This window comes from Calidris pugnax, unplaced genomic scaffold, assembly GCF_001431845.1.
Source record: "Calidris pugnax isolate Ruff unplaced genomic scaffold, ASM143184v1 scaffold153, whole genome shotgun sequence".
NCBI classification, from domain to species: domain Eukaryota; kingdom Metazoa; phylum Chordata; class Aves; order Charadriiformes; family Scolopacidae; genus Calidris; species Calidris pugnax.
In genome coordinates this window covers 6,701,468-6,720,769 of record NW_015090999.1, presented here as the reverse complement: position 1 = coordinate 6,720,769, position 19,302 = coordinate 6,701,468, and positions in this window count along the sequence as shown.

The following is a 19,302-nucleotide window of genomic DNA, read 5'->3' as shown; positions in this document are numbered from 1 at the left end:
TGGGAAGATACTCTCTTCTATGTGGTAATCTTTCCGGAGATGTCTTTTTTGTCCCAAAGTGGGGTAGTTTTCTCAGTGTGCAGACAACAATATAAACACAGAGTAGAGGTATTAACTACTTATTTCATTTCTGCAGATATGGGTGCAAAGCAAGCACACTGGCCTAAAAACTCTTAGGCGTATTTATCCCTTTTTGCCATCAGTCTAGTCATGATGTGCAGTTGTTCTGACCATAAGTTATCAGGAGGTATCTCGCCTTCCCCTAAAGATGGGAAACCCCAGTTTGCTGTAATATGGCTGGAGCCAAGCACTGAATAATGTTTTGATGCTCAAACAAATGTTTTGGATCTCATTCAGATTTTTATTCCAGATATAAATGAAATACAACTTGTAATTAAGTTTGTTTCTTTTTTGGACATGCACCTCTAGTCTATATAATCCAGGAAATGTTTATATGTCTAATTGGATCAAAGTGTTCTTAGAAATCTATGTTTTACTTATAAAATTATATTGCATGGGAGAGATAAAAAAAATTGCCAACAAAATTGGCAGCTTAATGTGCATTCAGTATACAAGAATAAATAGATTATCCATAAACAGTAATTTCTAAGACTTGAAAAGGAATTTATATAATGGGAGAAATTCCAGAAATAATTGTGTATCCCAAAGAAATTGTAGACATTTATTTTTTATGAATTATAAAAATATGCCAGCTGTATAATGCATATTCTGAAAAATGTATCAAATATTTTCCTGCACAGTTTAAAAATTAAATATGTCATAAAAGTATTTTTATTAGTTATAAAAATATAGATTATGTAAAAGGAATTCACTTTTTCCATGCAAAAAATATAGAATTAGTGCTTCAAAATTAATTACGAAAGTTTTTTCTAGAAAAGGCAATGATTTTACTGTATTTAGTGTCAGATACTTTGCAAGCTACAAAAGATTCTGAATTTCAAATAGGTTTTAACTTCAAATCCCTATGTAGACACTAAGAGAACAATATAGTCCAACTTTTAGAAGAAGACTGAAACCCTTTCCTCATTGAAACTAATTGGAAATTTTAATACTGATTTTGTTGGGGACAGCTCTTCATTTGTCATAGGTAAGAGCTTCAGAGATCAAGGCAAATATTGAGGGACAGATCACAACTTTCGTCTGTGATGATAAACTTGGTGGGTCAGATTTCTTAGACTGTGTTTTCTGCCTCCAAATGTAAGACAATTAATCAACCGAAGTTCACATTTCTATAGAAGAAAAACATTATGAATTGCATCTGGCAGTTCAGACCTTAGATGGAAAGAACTAAGTAGTTTTGCAGTACTTGCAAGAAAATAGTGAAAGCTTTCCTTGTGGGTTTTTCCAGTTATATTCCTCTTTAAAAGCACCAACAAGGCTAAAAAAGAATAACAGAAATTGCAATAATGCTGCCTTTATGATTGCTGGGAAGCACAGAGAAAACTCTCACACACAAATCATTCTGTTGTTTCTTCCTTACCACATGTAAAAATATCTCTCTCCTGGCTTCCCAGTTTCGAAAGAAATATGTTGCCTTTCAAAATACAATTTACTCCTGTGTCAGTAGCAGTGGATGCATGTAGAGCCTGAGAACTTCAGACAGGATCATAGTGGTGTCTCTTGGGATTAGGATGCTTTGAGTGACACTTGCCAGTATCATTAATTTCTTCCTATTTGTTGAAGGCCAATATAAAACTTACAGCTTTTTTTTTGAAAGAACAAGTCATCTCAGTACACAGTTAAATCCCTGATCTCCAGTATCACAAAGTGGTTTTTTAAGCCCTTTCAATATGAAACAAAACTTGTTGGTGATTTCTTTTTTTTTTTTTTTTTGTAACTAGTGATAATCAGACATTTGATGAACAGGTGTAACTCTGAGATGAAACCTACTTTTTTTTCTCTACCAATTAATTCCATAACCTTCAGTGTGTGACCATTATCCAGGGCAGAATAGAACTGCTTCATTTTATTTGGAGTGCAGCTGACTGTCATATTTAGGATCATATAATTAAGAGCGAGCGAGCCCTACACAACATTAAAATTGTCATTCCGTTTCTCTGCTTCTCTCTTTTTAAAATCATAGATATAAAATATTAATAATGTATGGGATAAAGTAAGTCACCATCATGGAAATCTGTGTGTGTTTCATGTCTCAGGTGTGTGTTTCAGTAGTACTGGGTTCCCCTTTGAATTGCCCATTGGTCATAATTTTTTGGGATCAAGGACTAAATGAAGCACAGCACTGCTGCAATTTCCCATTTGTTGAGCTCCTGATTGCTGAGAGAGAAGTTGATGTATTTCTAAGAACTAACTCTGGAGCAGGATGGTCTTGTATTTGAAGAAACAAATGCATTTTCCCCCTATTCAATTTGCCACTAAGTATTGAAGAAATTATTCCACATAGGTAGTAATACTCTATGCATTAGTGACAACTGCACAGGATATGCATTAAGAGAGATCTGTTATTTCTGGGACTTATTGCACCTCTTTTACCATTTCTTTATGATTCTCTATTTGTATGAGGATTAGGGCCCAGTGGGGTAGATTAGAATCCTGAAGAGATAAGGTACAATTAGATTGTCACTATATTGAAAATGAGAGCCCTATAAATTAGCCATCAGGAAAGGGCAGGAAAGGGCACTGTCTCCCATTGAATCTATGCCAGTTGGTATAAGTCATGAAATACTTATTTGGATGAGGACACTAAGAAGGATGCACCATGACTGATTGTTGTAATTCAGAGAGCCAGCTAACGTTTACTCTAAATTAGGAAATCCAGACCACATTCCTGTTCTGTTTTGCAGCAGTATATTCCAGCCAGTGGCAGGTCTAATGTTGTTATAGATGATGGGAATCTCAACAAAAAATTCTGTGGTAGACCTTTGTGTGTGTGTGCACAGGTATAACAGAATGGAGGTCTAACACAAGTAGAAAGCAAGAACAAAGCAAGAACAGTACCGATTATTCATGTGGAGGTAATGCTAGAGAAGACAAGTATTTATTGTACAGTGGAAAACAGAAAAACAAGGCCACACATTTAAATGGTTAATTATTCACAATGAACTATTTTTAGAGATACATTTTTCTTACTAGTATCTGACAGTGTCTTGTAAGAGATGTTCATCTGTTCTTCAGCCTTACAAAAACCACATAGGTTTTGGTTCTGAAGTTTGGGCTGGATTTTGCTGGTTCGTTCTCTGCTAATAGCCCCAATGGAGCACTGAATATTTCTGTGCCTATTGAGTTCCTGAAACACAGTTCCACAATTTTCAGTGTAGACAATAAGATTCCTTATTCTGATATTGTAATGGATGTTGTAATAATAATTTCAAGGAGTTTTGTCATTTAACTGAAAAATTTCATTACAGTGTTTAGACTCAAAGAAAGCATCTGTGATATAGTAGCATCTGTGATTCTGTGATAGTAGATTTTAAATCACTTGAAAGCTGCACATCTTTACAAGATACTTATCTATCTTTGATATATTTTTTCCCTAAAATAAGATGCCATTTGATTGAAGTGTTTAATTAATCCAGGAGAATGGTACACAAATTCTTCCGCAGAGTCTCCATCTGCCATGAGGATAGCTAGCATATCACAGGCTTTCTCCATAACTCTGATGAAGTCAGTTTGTGTAACTTCTCTTTCCTTGGCAGAAGTGGACATGAGGTAGTTTTTGTAAAAAGCTGACAATTCAGCTTGATCCACGTAAGCTGAAATAGCATGTTTTAAATTTTTACAATATTTTACAATTCTTCTTTTTACAAAAAGGGTTGGAGTTATATCTATATCATCTATATCTATCTATATCTATATCTATATTTATATCTATATATACTTACACAATAATTTCTCACCACACTTCAAAACTAACATTACAGATTCTGAGGCACTGAAGTTTTCTCATTTTCTCCTATGAGTCACTTTTCCTATTCAACTATGTCTGTCTCAACAACTTTGCGTTATTTAAGGAACCCTCTGCTGTTTCCCCTTATTAAAGTGCTGTATATTTGCAGTTCTACATTTCCTTACCTGGTGCTTTTCTTTCCTTATCTTGGAACTGGCAGAAGTCACTGCAGGGCTACTCTCCATCATCTTTGAAAGGTCCTGGAGAACAGATGAGGTGCCTGAAGACTGGAGAAAAGCCGATGTCACTCCAGTCTTCAAAAAGGGTAAGAAGGAAGACCCGGGAAACTACAGACTGGTCAGCTTCACCTCCGTCCTGTGGAAAGATAATGGAATGGCTCATTCTGGACATCATCTCAAAGCATGCAGAGGAAAAGCAAGATATCAGAAGTAGTCAACATGGATTCACCAAGGGGAAATCATGTGTGACTAATATGATAGCCTTCTATGATGGCATGACTGGATGGGTAGATGAGGGGAGGGCAGTGGATGCTGTCTATCTTCACTTCAGCAAGGCTGCAACTCCATCTCCCACAGCATCCTCATAGTTAAGCTTAGGAAGGATAATTTTAACAAAGTTTACAAAATTCTGATGGGAATGGAATCTGTTATTCTCGGGGTAAGATTTGTCCCTGAATCTGCATATGTACTAACCACTCTCTACCATATCCTGTTTCCATTTAAAAAAACCAAACAACTTATTTGTGCAGGACTGAGGAAAGCAGCAACATGCTCTGACAGTTTTGTGATTTGGTTGACTGAAGGTTTATACTGAGAAATGTTTCAATAACAAAGTTCAGACACAGCTAAATCCTCTAAGGTTCCACTAAACGTTTTACTGTTTCACATAGAACATAGTAAATTTCACAAGTATAGCTGAAAACTGTACAGTTGCTTAGGGTGTATAATTGGAATATTCGATCTCAAATCATCATTCTTGCCTAAAGCTCTGGTCTTTCCAGTTGGCACATTTGTCTTTGAGGTGATGCCACTTTCTCTTCTGTTCTTTTTGCAAGAAAAGTTAATGTGCCACAAAAACTTGTTTCTGAGCAACACTCCATAAATCTGAGTGGAACAGAGGCACTTCCTTGCAGAGTGAAAGTAACTAGTTTCTTAAAGTAAGCATAATTTAAATTCTTAATTTCTCAGTATGTCCTTTAACTTCATACCTGGACAATACCTGTCCAGCTGAATTGTATGCATCCAGTTATAACACTGATCTTTTCTAAGCGTTGAACCACTAGAAGAAGGAAAGAATTCTGGGAGCAACCTGCCTAACACCATTCAATAGCTCATCAGACTGCACCCTGCCACTGTGGAAATGACTGTTGCTTTAACTAGCAACCAATTTTTCATAGAAAATTCAATGTTTCAAACTTCCCCAGCTATTACCTCCTTATTTTCCTAAAGAACCCAGTAATGTGCTATTTCCTTCATTTACTTTCCACTATGTGTGCAAAACTACTCTAAAAATTTTGCTGAAATACCTGGCTAGGCTGTGAGCAGTGCAGATGACATATCTCTTTTCTCAAAAACACTTCCTGTGTTATTCTAACAGTCTTGTTGAAATCAATTGGATGAAGAATAGGAGAAACTTGTGGAAGCACTTACATTTCCTACAGTACTTCAGAGATTTTCATCTCAATTCAATCCATCTCTCTTTAAGTTACTAGCTTCTCCTGTCTTTTTTAATTCCTTAGACTTAAAAGATAATAACTATCATAGATAAAAAGGAAAGAAAATAAAGTAAACAACAACCTCTGCTGGTATATTTAGAAAGCGTTTTCATCTCTACGTATTCAGCTTATGAAATCTTCAGTAAAAGATGGATGTTTGAGAGAGATTTTATTTTTATAATGTATTTAATTTAAATCTAATTTGATGTCTGGATAAAACTTTGTAAAAATACAATCTTCATCACAATATAAATTGCTGAATATATTAAGCTTGTAATATCTGGAGTTGATAAAACACATGAGAAAAGTTCTTTCAGTGGTGACTTGTTACTTAAATGAAATTACAGTAACTTTCCCAATTAGACAACACATAATGAGGTCTCATTGACAAAAGAAATTACCAGAGGACTGATAGGTTAGATGCAAGCATGTCAGCACAGGATGTTTAATGGCAGAGACTGAAAAAGTTGTATATGTTCTGAGTATTCACTAACTCAATAGTGATGTAAATTGCCTTTTGCCTTGAATTTAGCTTGGTCTAAAAATAATGAATACGCATCAGCCTACATATGCATTTCTACACAATTTCAAAGTGCTTTCAAAAGTAATCTCTGATAATAGGATGTGAACTAGATACTTTGAGCTTTTTTTTTATTATTATTATTATTGTTATACGTGAGATAGGAAATACATACTGTTAATCTGTTGTCTTACAACAATTTCCACTATTAAACACTGTTGAATACCAGTATTAAATTAGTTGATTCTGGGGACAGAGTGCCCATGAAGTAAACTGTGAGAACTATTTTTCCTTCTCAAACATCACATGGCCTAGTATGCGAAGAAAAAAACCCAAAGGGAATCACTTATGTTTTCTTTAGCATTTCAGAAAAAGTTGAATTATCTATCTTTAATTAAATGGCACAGGTAGTATCTATATATGGAGATGACATCAAATTATATATGCGATTGAGTTACTTTGGTAGATTTGCATATATATAAAAAGATGAAGTAGGTAGGTAGGCAGATAGGTAGGGATAGAGACAGAGTTAGATACACATATATGGACTTTGTGTTTCAGGAGAAATACATTAGAAATTCTATCCATATACTTTGGTTAACAAAATGGTCATAATGAATGGTCATAATTTAATCCCAGATGACATAATTAATTTATTTAGAAGAACATATAGCTAGTATTTTCCAGAAAAAGGATTCACAATCACAGAATCACAGAACAGTTAGAGTTGGAAGGGACCATAGAGATCATCGAGTTTCAACCCCACCGCCACAGGCAGGGACACCTCCACTAGAGCAGGTTGCTCAAAACCCCATCCAGCCTGGCCTTAAACACTTCCAGGGATGGGGCAGCCACAACTTCCCTGGGCAACCCGTTCCAGTGCTTCAACACTCTCACAGTGGAGAATTTCTTTCTAATGTCTAATCTAAATCTCCCCTCTTCCAACTAAAACCATTGCCCCTTGTCCTGTCACTGCACTTCCTGACATAGAGTCCCTCTCCGGCTCTCCTGTAGGGTCCCTTCAGATATTGGTAAGCTGCTGTCCTGTCACTGCACTTCCTGACATAGAGTCCCTCTCCGGCTCTCCTGTAGGGTCCCTTCAGATATTGGTAAGCTGCTATGAGGTCTCCCCGCAGCCTTCTCTTCTCTGGGCTGAACAACTCCAGCTCTCTCAGTCTATCTTCACAGGGGAGATGCTCCAGCCCTCTGATCATCTTCATGACCCTCTGCTGGACCCGTTCCAACAGATCCATGTCCTTCCTGTGTTGAGGACTCCAAAGCTGGACACAGCATTCCAGATGGGGTCTCATGAGAGCAGAGTAGAGGGATAGAATCACCTCCTCCAACTTGCTGGTCACACTTCTCTTGATGCAGCTCAGGATGTGGTTGGTTTTCTGGGCTGTCAGTGCACGTTGCCGGCTCATGTTGAGCTTCTCATCCACCAACACCCCCAAGTCCCTTTCCTCAGGACTGATTAGGTGTGATGTTTCCTTTCTTCCAGTCTGGAGAGACTTCACCTGACTGTCATGACTTTTCACATATCATGGAAAGTGGCTTGGAAACTATATCAGTGCGTTCCTTCAGGACTCTGGGATGTCTTTCATCAGGTCACATGGACTTGTATATCTTCAGGTTCCTCAGATGATCACATACCTTGTCCTCACTTACAGTGGGAGGGACTTTGTCACCTTGGTCTCCAACTTGTGGGCCATCAACATGAAAGCTAGGAGGAAAAAGGTTGCCAGTGAAGACTGAGGAAAAAAATTGTTGAGAACTTCCGCCTTCTCCTCATCCATTGGTACAAGTTCCCCACTGTTGCTTATCAGGGGGGTACGTTTTCTTTAATTTTCCTTTTCTGGTTAATGTACCTGTAGAAACCTTTCTTGTTTTTCTTTACATCCCTTGCCAAGTTCAGTTCTAGTTGTGCCTTGGCCTTTCTGACCTCATCATCATAAGATGTCACTCAATATAATATAAAATTAAATTAATAAATCATTCCATAATGATTTGAATAATTTGGCTATTGCTTATACATTACTAATAAATCCTATTATGTTGTATTTGATTTTATTGATTTTGTCAGTATTTGCAGTGAAGAACATATGATTATATAGTAATTTGATAAAATGTTAGAAATCTGAATACTCTTTAGACATTGACTGATAGATAGTTAACTATGGACAGATACCTATGCAGCTGCTATGTTACATAAATTCCTGTGGCAGAATCTTATCATGTCTGAAAAGAGAGAACTTATGTAAATGGATACTCCTTGTTGCACCTTCCACTAAAATTAAGTTCTTAGGTTGAGTTCACCATATGTTTGATCCTGTTGTATACTAAAATAAGTTTTCTTGGCATCTGTATTCCATTTGCTTCATTCAGCTTTCATTCACAGTCATATGAAATAATTGATCCTTGACATTCTTTCTCATTTTTTCTCTATGCCTGTGAAAATCTTTAGCTTTGAAAAGAATTTTCTTAAATGACATTATTTATTACATATCTTTTTAAATCGGAGGTTTTGATAATATGATGGTTTTAGAATGATACACAATTTCATGAGGTGCATTTTGTACCTGTTCTCTTACTATTTCTTCAACACATTCTAATAAATGAAAAGCACAGTTACAGGCTTTAAAACTGTCAGGAATAACTTTGATGAAAGTATTATTAGCATTCTTAAAATCTATGTCTATTTTCAGAGGGAAATATCTGAATCATTTAATGCTTCGGTGTGTGTTGCATAAGGTACAAAAATAATTACATACCTTACAGTTAATCTATAAGCATTTTTTAAATATGTATCATACTGTTTGTGAGTATCATAGGTGACAGTTAAGGATAAGATCCAGAAAAAAAAAAACTTTTTTTTTTTCCTTGCGCAGATTTCATCTGACAGAAATTTCCTTTTCAATGATTACTCATAATAGTATAGTACTATTCATAAAAATGAATAGTACATTGGAACATTTTAATAAAATTCTTTGAATTATTTCTGCATTTATTTAAAGAAAGTATTTATTCTTACTCATACCAATTTGTCTGATACTTTTTCTGTGAATTGCTTCAGCGTAGCAGAAATTGACAGACAGTCTTGACATTTGGCTTTATATTCTTGCTGCTTAGTGTGTTTTGTTTTCCATTTGAATGACATCTAAAAATTAAGAGATGATTTAAACTATCTTTTGTTCGATAATCATGGTAAATCAAAAGGAAATATCAAATATTCACAAAATGTGTTTAGCTTTATTTTCTTTTGAAAAGCCATATATAACAATACTAAGCATTAAAGTCTGAAATTTAAGAGCTAAGTCTACAAAACATAATAAACTATGTGAACTGTCTAGCAAGCCAGTAAAACAATGATCTTTTTGTGTTTAAGTCTGGGCTTTAAACTAGATGGGAGGGGGTTGATACCAGGCTTATCTGTGAGAAGCTTTGGGGTACCACACCAGGGCTAGAGGGACAGGGTGCTAATAAGAGCCTTCAGCCTGGCTCCCTGAGCCAAGCTGGAGACCCTTCACTACAGTCAAAGTCTATGATGAGCCAGCAGCTCCTGGGGCAGATGAAGTACCCAGAGAAACACCTGAGAGACACTCCAGGGGGTATTTCCCTAAGAAGGCAACACAGCCAACAGCTCAGCTGAAGTGCCTCTACAGCAATGCACGCAGCATGGGCAACAAACAGGAGGAGCTGGAAGGTACTGTGCTGGTGGAAAGATATGATATAGTGGCCATCACTGAAACCTGGTGGGATGAATCCCACGACTGGATTGAGGGCTACAAGTTGTTCAGAAGTGACAGGCGAGAAAGGAGTGGTGGAGGTGTTGCCCTTTATATTAAGGAATGGATAGAGAGTGAGATGTCCCTAAAACCCTCCCTGGTGGGGATTTTGTTTCTTGATGCAGGACTTTGCACTTTCCCTTGTCCAACTTCATGAGGTTCCTGTCAGCTCACTTCTCCAGTCTTGGAAAGACTGGAGTAAAGACTCTTTCAGACTGGAGTTAAGACAGTAGATTTTTTTAAGAATAACAGTAAGAGGCAACAGATATTTGTGTTTTCAGGATCCAGGTTTACAATTATGTAGGAGATAGTTTAATTCTCAGAAGGGTAAATATGCTTTATTTTGTAAATGAACTCTGTTTTTTTCTGGAACAAGATATCTCACATACATTGCCAAAAAGAAACATAAAGAAGACAATTCATTCCCCTCAAAATTTTTCAAATGGTTTTCAAATGGTACCAGCCACATAAGGAGAACTACTGTGGCACAGAACACACTCTGGTCTCCTGTATGTCTTGAAATGATGTAATACATTCATAGCAGCAGTGAAAGCAAGGTATATAGTTCTATGTCATTTTATGGGTAAATTTATTCTGTTCATAATCAAAGAACTGTTGATGTTTACTTCTTCTGTGTAACACGATTGAAGGCCAGGCAAAGACAGGGAATACATTTCTGTAAATAAAAGTCTTTTGTTCAGTCTTTTGTGTCCTTTGTGAAGACGAATCTTTTTGTAGACTGTATTCCATAGAGTTTAATGGCAGACTACTTTTTAAAGCACAGAATCACACTACTTTTTAGCTTACTTTCTTCTGATTTGGTATTTCTTCTTCTGCAACATGTGTTATTAACATTACTCTTCCTTGTAAAGGGTTGTTTATTCATATAATAAACACCCTCAAATTTGCCACATTCATTGACATTCTTAGCAAAGAACAGAGAATGAATGTACCTTTAATGTGGCAAGGTTTTTTTTGCACAGGCTAGAAAGTGCCTTTAGATTAAGATATTTCAGTAAGGATTTTATGTTAGATTTCATGGTCCAACATGAACAGAAGATAACTTCAGAACAAATTTTTTCAAAATAAATAACATGCTATAATGATGTGCCCATTTCTCTATGACAAATTTAGTATTTTATCAAGTTGCAACAAAACTGTCAAGACATAAACAACAGCAACAACAGAATAAATCTGTATTCCTTTGTTGTGGTTTAGGACTGGCTAAATGAATGACACATGCTCTCCTGAACCTCTCTCCATTCAGAGAACAGAGAGGAAATGAAAGAGAGAGAGAAAGAATTTATGGCTTGAAAGAGAACCCAAGCTGCTTTAATAAAAGAATTTTAATAATAAAATTAAAAAAAATAATAAGAAGAAAATAATTACATATATACAATAGATACAAAACCCATTTTGAGCTCCCAGGATGACAATCATATCCCAGACTGCACTCAGAGATGGATAGGAACTGGATCTGGATTCAGGACTACACAGATCGGGATCAAAAGTGGATGAGCGACACTGACCTTTCAAAAAAGAGGCTGACCTTTTGATTCCTCAGCTTTTACACTGAGCTTGTTTAACTATAAACATCAAGTGTTGTCACTCTGGAAGCAGACACTATCTGAAGAGTATGCTGTTAATTTCAGAAAGTGCAGTCAGTTAGAAGACACTTAACTGAAAATTAAAATTACTGAAAAGAAAATTGGTTCTGTTTTACCGCATATTACTTGACATCAGAAACACATCTGAGGTTAGCGGTAGGCTGCTGGTGATGTTCTTCTCTGGAGACACCCAGGACATTTCATGAATACAGGATTTCAAGGTTAAACTCACTGCACAATGCAATAATTATCAGGAACATATTCTCATCAGAAGCTTTTTGACATCATAATATGCAAAGTATGTGAGATGTATTATTGGGTTGAATTCAATTTGGCTACCAGCATGTTAAAAAATAATACCTATACTAGATATGAATTTAATATAAGTTTTGGTGGAATGAATTTCACACTGAGTGCAATGTCCTAGAGTTAGCTTGAAACTAGCAGCGACTTTGAAAATTCTTTAGGATATCCAACTGTTAGCAAGTTTATTTAGCACTTACCAGAATATGTCATTAGTAGAAATGAACTCTTTACCACACTCACAGTCCCTAAAACTAACAGATCAATTTGATATCAAAATCCCTAGCCATGTCGTTGTTTGAATAATTTATTCTCTGTTATTCTATAAATAGGAGAAAACATCAATATAATCACAATAATTAACATAACTGCTAGAGGTATTTGCTACAGACATACTTTATCTGAGCTGAGCATGATACATTAGAAAGATGTTGCGATACACTATTTACCTTGAGAAAGAGAAAGACAGAAAGACAGAAAGACAGACAAAAAGACAAAAAGGCAAAAAGTAAAATCTCTGTCTTCAAATTCACTATTTCCTTTCTACATCTATGACAAGCTCTAATGATGGCTCCCAAATTCAAGCATCCTAGCATATATCACTTCTACATATATCACTACTCTGTCTAATGCTTGTCTTAAGATATAACAGAAGATTCTAATTAACATCGGTTGCTCTACATCACAGTAGCTTAGACAATTTCCTAATTTAAAAAATGTCTTCAGAAAATTTCTGCCTGCCCATAAGTACAAAAGCTTATATTTGTTTTCTGGTAGCTGGCAGGGGAACCATAGCTTTCTGCTGAGCAGAAAAGAATCATAAAAATTGCAACAGAAGGGCCAAACAAAAAGATCTCTGATGGGACATATGTTTATAGATCCAGTGTTCGTTCAAGATTTGCATCTCTGATGCTGGATCCTTAGGAGACCATTTCTCCATTGAAGAGCTCTTCCTAGAGCCTAACTCTTATTGACTGTGATTACAATTTACAATTTCTTTCTGGGTATTCTCTAATGAAAGGCACAGCAGAGAATAAGACTACTGTAAGTGTGTAGCTCAAGAAATGTTATTACCATCATTGAGACCATCAATACTAGGGAATTGGGGACCACTGTGATGAAAAAAGTGAGCAACTCAGACACCAGTAAAACCTCAGGACTTCAAATAAGCATATATTTGTTATGTTCAATTAATAAATAATCTGTCTTGAACAACTCCGAATCAAACATTAAGCACTCATGCTAGTGACACGCTAAGTATACGACAGGATCTGATGGCTGCAGTCTTTGGTGATTCATAGTGTCCAAGACCAAGAGAGCTAGACTCTGGGGAGGCATGCTGAAGAAGACCAAAACTAAAGGGGTTGTCTTCTCTGTGCCCCAAACTCTGGTGTATATCACTGGCATTTAAATACACTTTTCCATTGGTCAAGATCTGTCTAGTCTGAATAATTGTTTCCTGTTTTTGTAGGTTAAAAAACAGATGGCTCTGATTTCTGACATCTGGTTTGTGTCGGATCATTCAGATGCATGTTTGCAGCATGGGTGCTGGTCATTTGATTCCCTCTGGTAGCTACAGGCTGGGGATTGCTGTCTTGGTCTCACTATTCTTATGTGGGCCAAGCCATATTACAAAATATGCCCAGGAACAAGGCAGACAGAATAAAACCACAAATAGGCCTTAACTGCTGCTAATTACCAGGCTGCAGCAGGATGGTAGAGACTTTGTGTAATTCTGCCAGGCCTCAGGACTGGACCTTGTTGAGCTTGCTTTGCGCAGACCTGTTCTAAGGTTTCTCTGAAGCTTCATTATTTTATTTTTTTCTAGCTGTAAAAATGGTTGTTTAGCAACTTGTAACAGACACCAGCTGTTCCATTTTCTAATTTGGACTAGAATTATGGACTCCCATCCGCTGTCAGAACAAAACTCCCTTGATAAGCAGAAGGTATCTGTGGGCCAGTTAGACTTTAAAAATCATCTACTTTGATCACTAAAGGAACATAACTTTTTCCAACTCCATCACAAAGAGGAAGGGACTTGAAATCAATTTCTGTGCAAAAATGTCCCTTTTAGTTTCATTAGACAGGCCTTAATTTATCCCTAAATTCAAATTGTTCTGAGACTAACAAACTGCATTTCTCTAGATTAACAAGAAACCTACCCAAATGAGTTTTGTCTTTCATAGACACATAAAAATTAACCACATCATAGGTTGCAATGAGAAAATATACAATACATGTTTCCTTATAGACACATTTAAATTCTTGTGGATAGAATGAAATGAGGAACTATAAGGCTTAATACAAGTATTAAGCATAAATATAGCAAAAAAGAATGCCCTGAATTTTTCATTTATTAAAAAAATAAATAACCTAATTTATTATAGGGTTTATGGACCTACTGTTGGATAAGTATATGTATTTAAACATATTTATTTCATAACAATATTCATAAGATAAAAATGGCATTTTAAAGCTGCATTTACACAGAAGATTAAAAATACAAATTATAGCTCACATATACATTGGATATACAATTCATTCAATGGATACTGTTTGAAAACAGGAATAACATGCTGTAATATGAATAGTATCACATAAAATTGAAGAAAATAAATGAATTTAAGACTTGTCTAAACTCACTTGCTGAAAGTATTTGTGAAGTTATAAACACAGTGAAATAGAGGACAGACAAGTAGTGAAGTTATTTTCCCCTTTCCTGTAGTTGTTAAAACAGATTAGTTATCCTAAGCAAGACAACCACTATTGTCTAGATATAATTATTTATTGTAGATTTTCTCTGAACATCTCCAGAGATAAAGGTAGTGATTCATTGCATCAACTTAACTCTGTCTAAAAGGTAGGCATCTGAGTTAAAATATTTGTTACCCAGGCTTCTTTCAAAGTCAATGAGGCAACAGATATTTCCAGAAAGTATTTTGATTAACTTAGATGGGAAGAAACTGGTCTCTAAAAATTTCTTTTTCTTTTTCTCGGGGTATAGAGAGAGTTTAGAATAGCTGTTAAAAACATAAACTTTAAATACCTGCCTATACATTCACTGAATCTCTTTTGTAGAAACTTTTAAAATTTCTACAAAAATCATAAAAATTACTTGCAGTATTGTTTACAATCATTGTATCTTCCATACAAAGTTTCTATCTATATGTTCCTCAACAGATTCTAAAACTAAAATTAATTTTATCCACTTTGATTATGAAGGTAAAATACTGACTAGCCAGATAAACTTTTCACAGAAGAAGTAATGTTAGGGGTAAAAAACAGAAAATACAGCAATAAACACTGGAGTCAAACCAGAAGATTTAAAAAGGAGGTACTAAATGGTTTTGAGTATGCAGCACAAAGAAGAAATGTCAGCATATTAGTTCCAGTCACTTGCTTTTATTCTTTTTGAAAACAGACAAAAAGATTTGCAAAAATACGACTTTAGAAAATGTTTCTAATGTTTGCTTTGGGTAGGTTACCACAGTAAAATCATTCAGTTCTGAATTCTCTAATTACTACTTATTGTTCTGATTGAAGGCATGATTTCTTCTTTGAGAGAACATTAATGAAGAAGATGGTCATTCAGAGGGCACTCCACCAAGTTTATGTTTGGGTTTCAAACTGAGATATTTCAGACCAATAGAACATAACATAGCTGTTGCTTTATTTATACAAACAAATGTATGTATTTAGAAATAAGCAATACATTGTTACAAGAAGACAAACAGAAGGAGTTTTCTTGGGTATTTGTTGCTTTTGTTAAAGATGTAATTGTTCCTGTAGTTTTTTCTGCTCTACTCCTTTATATGCCTCAAACCATAAAAAATTACCCCAAAATCCTAAAAATTAAAAAAAAAATTCTATAGAGATGCAAGACAATACGCCATTTTCTAATTCAAAATTCTTTTTTGTCTATATTTGCACATTTTGAATGACAATAGAGGAAGATATTTTTTCATGAAGTTTAAAAAGGTTCTAATAAGGTCATAAAACTTTATATACGTTTTGATATTGGTTTAAAATTGATTGTACGTTTCATGTTTTTAATTTTTATATACAACTTAAATTACTAGGAGTATTAATCTGTAATTAATATTTATTAACCTGTAACTGACACAGAGAGATTAGCTAATAATCTTAATTTTCATGTTTTCAACAGTTTTGTTGAATATACAGACCAACTCTAGTATTTCAAAGACTGCTTTGCTATTTTCTGTGTTATATTCTTCTCACCCATGCAGGTGAACTGGCATTCTACTATGTCTCTTATTTTTGACAGCTGATGTTTAATCATGCTGATGTTTAATCATGCTGAAAGAACACAATAGTCTTTAAGATTGGTGAATATACAGTTTTCTGCTTGCCTACCTCTTTTCATTAGGCAGCTGGTTAAAAAAAACAAGCACACATGAAAAAAAAAAAATAGTATCAAGTAAGAGTGTTAATTTCCTTACTATTATGACACCTTGTGAAATCATTTATCTGTCTCCATTTCTTTTGGCTTTTTTTGAAATCGTCTTGAACTGAAAAGAAAGAAAGGTATTCAGGTCACACACACTTGTACAAGTCATATTTAGAATGGTCTAAAAAGTACTCAAGTAATAGAAAAATGAATTCCAAAAGACTCCAATGGGAATTTAAAGATAATTTCTCATGTGAAAAGCTGTTTCTTTGCAGGTGCTAGAGGAGTGTATGAAAGCAAGTACAATAGAAATCTAAAGGAAATATTCTCTGTAAACAATTTGTTTTACTGATGTTGTGACAATAGGTTTACTTTACTACTGGTTTTATTTCTTTTTGTACTGCAAACGATTCAAGAGTGATCATAACATTATTTAATTAACCTAAACAAAAGAGAAGAAAGAAAACCTTTTACTGCCTAGCATGGGACACCGCCAAGTAGAGCATTGACTGATGTTACTACTTTTCAGTACTTACCATTAGAAATCCCAGAGCCATGAAGACAAGCAATTGAAAAACTAGTTTGGAAAAACTAACTTTTGAGATCCCTGCAGGGGGGGAAATGAAGCAGTCATCATAAAAAAAGTCAAATGTTAATCCAAAATTTCCGCATAGCATACTTTTGGTGAGCGGATGACACAACAAAAACAGTACTGGAAAGATTGTGCAAGAAAATCAACTACTGATCTTACAAAGAATGACATCTTAGTATTCAAAATTGTATTTGAACTCCCCTGGAGCTGGAACTTTTCATCTGAGAGATAAGTCAATGTCAAGATCTAAGTTGTTTTTTTTTTTTTAACTATTAATTATTAAGTTTATATATTATTAATAAAGATATTAATATATTTTCCAGCTGTTAGTTTTATGTAAAGCCATGCCCAGAACAGAACTCAAACATTACAATGAATTGATGAATTTATCTCCAACAAACAAGCTTCATGGCTCCTGAATTCCTGTGCATGTACTGTAGATGATAGCCTCAGTCCATTGGAAACAGCATCAAAGAACTTCAAACAAGAAGATGGAATAATTTGAGCTCGATGCTACAAAATCATGAATGATGTAAAAGCTCACACTACCTACAGACAGTAATAATAAAAGCTTTCTGAACTCTTATTATGAAAATAATGTTTTAACTATGCAAGATTTTTCGCTATCAAAAGAAAATATCAGCATGATGATACATGTTATTCACAACAGCTTAATCAAAATTTAAAAATGTGAAAATTAAAAGGCAGTAACAGAAGAATTAACTTAAGTGATAAGAACTGTATCTAATGGTGATATTTCAACAGCTTTATAAATTCATGAACAATATTGCATGAACACATTTTAAAACACGTGGGTTGATTTGGATACTAAAGAAAAAAATGACATGACAAGATTAACCTATCATTTGGAAGACAAACTAAGTTAAATGTTTTCCAGTGAACTGTTATAGAGGGCTTGACAACAATGACATGAACTTTATACACAGAAATTGTTGAGAAAATACATCAGTAACTATGATCTTATCTAGTCATTCTCAAATCTATTTTTTGAGGCCAAGTTTTGGTTTGTTATTGCTTGGATCATCTTCTTTTTCTTTAATTTATTCCATAATCACACAACAACATCCTCAGCACATGAAAGAAGAAAGCATCAAGAAAGCACAAACTTTGATATTAGCTTAATAATACTAAAACGGTGTCCTTGAAATCCTCATTTTACTCACCAGTTGCTTTAATTTGCTGATGTTTCTCTTTTGAAGTCTGGAGCCTCTATTGTGCATGTTACTTTACTTAGCTTTCCATTTAAGGTAAACAAAATAAATGTAATCTTTCAAAACAAGGCTCTTTCCTATGACCACCTGCTATTATTATCATTATTATTATTATTATTATTATTATTATTAATGACAATGAGTCTAAAATTAAAATTTTAAGATAAGCGTTGGAAATGCTAAAAAAAATACTTTCCGTTCTTTTGGAGTGGTTGTTGTGCCTTCTGTTCCCCCACTCCAGGAAAAAAAAAAAACAAAACAAACAACCACAACCAAAACCACTAAGGTTTTTCTTTAATTCACGGGAAAAGATTAGCATAAAGTTATTATGTATATCCCTCCTTAGATTCAGAACTTTTGAATAAGCACTTTGAAAAGTGGTTCTGCTCAAGCCTGCTTGTTACAATAGGTTACTTGGCATTCTTTCTCTGCCTTTCTTGTCTGCTTGGTTGTCTGCTGTGGGTTTTTTTTGTTCGTTTGTTTGTTTATTTGCTTCAATAGCACTCCTACTAAATGCAAAAAGAGAGAATATAAAAAGCATGAAATTGAGGTAACTTACTATAAATTATGAAATATTTAATATATTGGTTGGGATTCAGTTCCAATGGAAAAGAAATTACAGTTGGCTACACAGAGGTGTTTGTAATGCCCTAATAACTCTCATTACACTCAGAGGAGATCAAGTTAGTAGAGCCTAGAAAGTGATTCAGATCACACTAAAGTAGACGCTGAGGGCATGAGTCACTACTTGAGCATACAGATCTAGTTCCAGTTGTGATGCCTTATGGTAAAACATCTGGCAAATATCTCTTGGCCCAGATTGTAAGCCTCCTGTTAATGTTGCATATCTGTCAGGCCCATAGGGGGAACTTGGGCAACCTAGGGAATCTGAAATTACACTGATGTCATAAAATCTTTAGCAAACAAATTAATCTCTGACAGATTCTTCTATCCAAATACAGCTTTGAGAACTGGGTTCAGGTGGTTATGCATAGGTGCCTTTTGAGCATTCACAGCATCCACCTGAGCCTGAGAGATGTAATACCGAAGATCAGGGCTCTTCCACTGTTTACAGAAAGAAATCAGGCAGAGTACTGTCAGACTTTTTAAATTACACTAGTTCCTTCTCTATTAGCAAATGAATCAAACCATTAAAGTAGTTTTAGGTACTGTAGGACACTGTGCCTATCCTGTAGTTTCTACTGTGGATGACAGTGTAGGAGAGGAGAGGAGAGGAGAGGAGAGGAGAGGA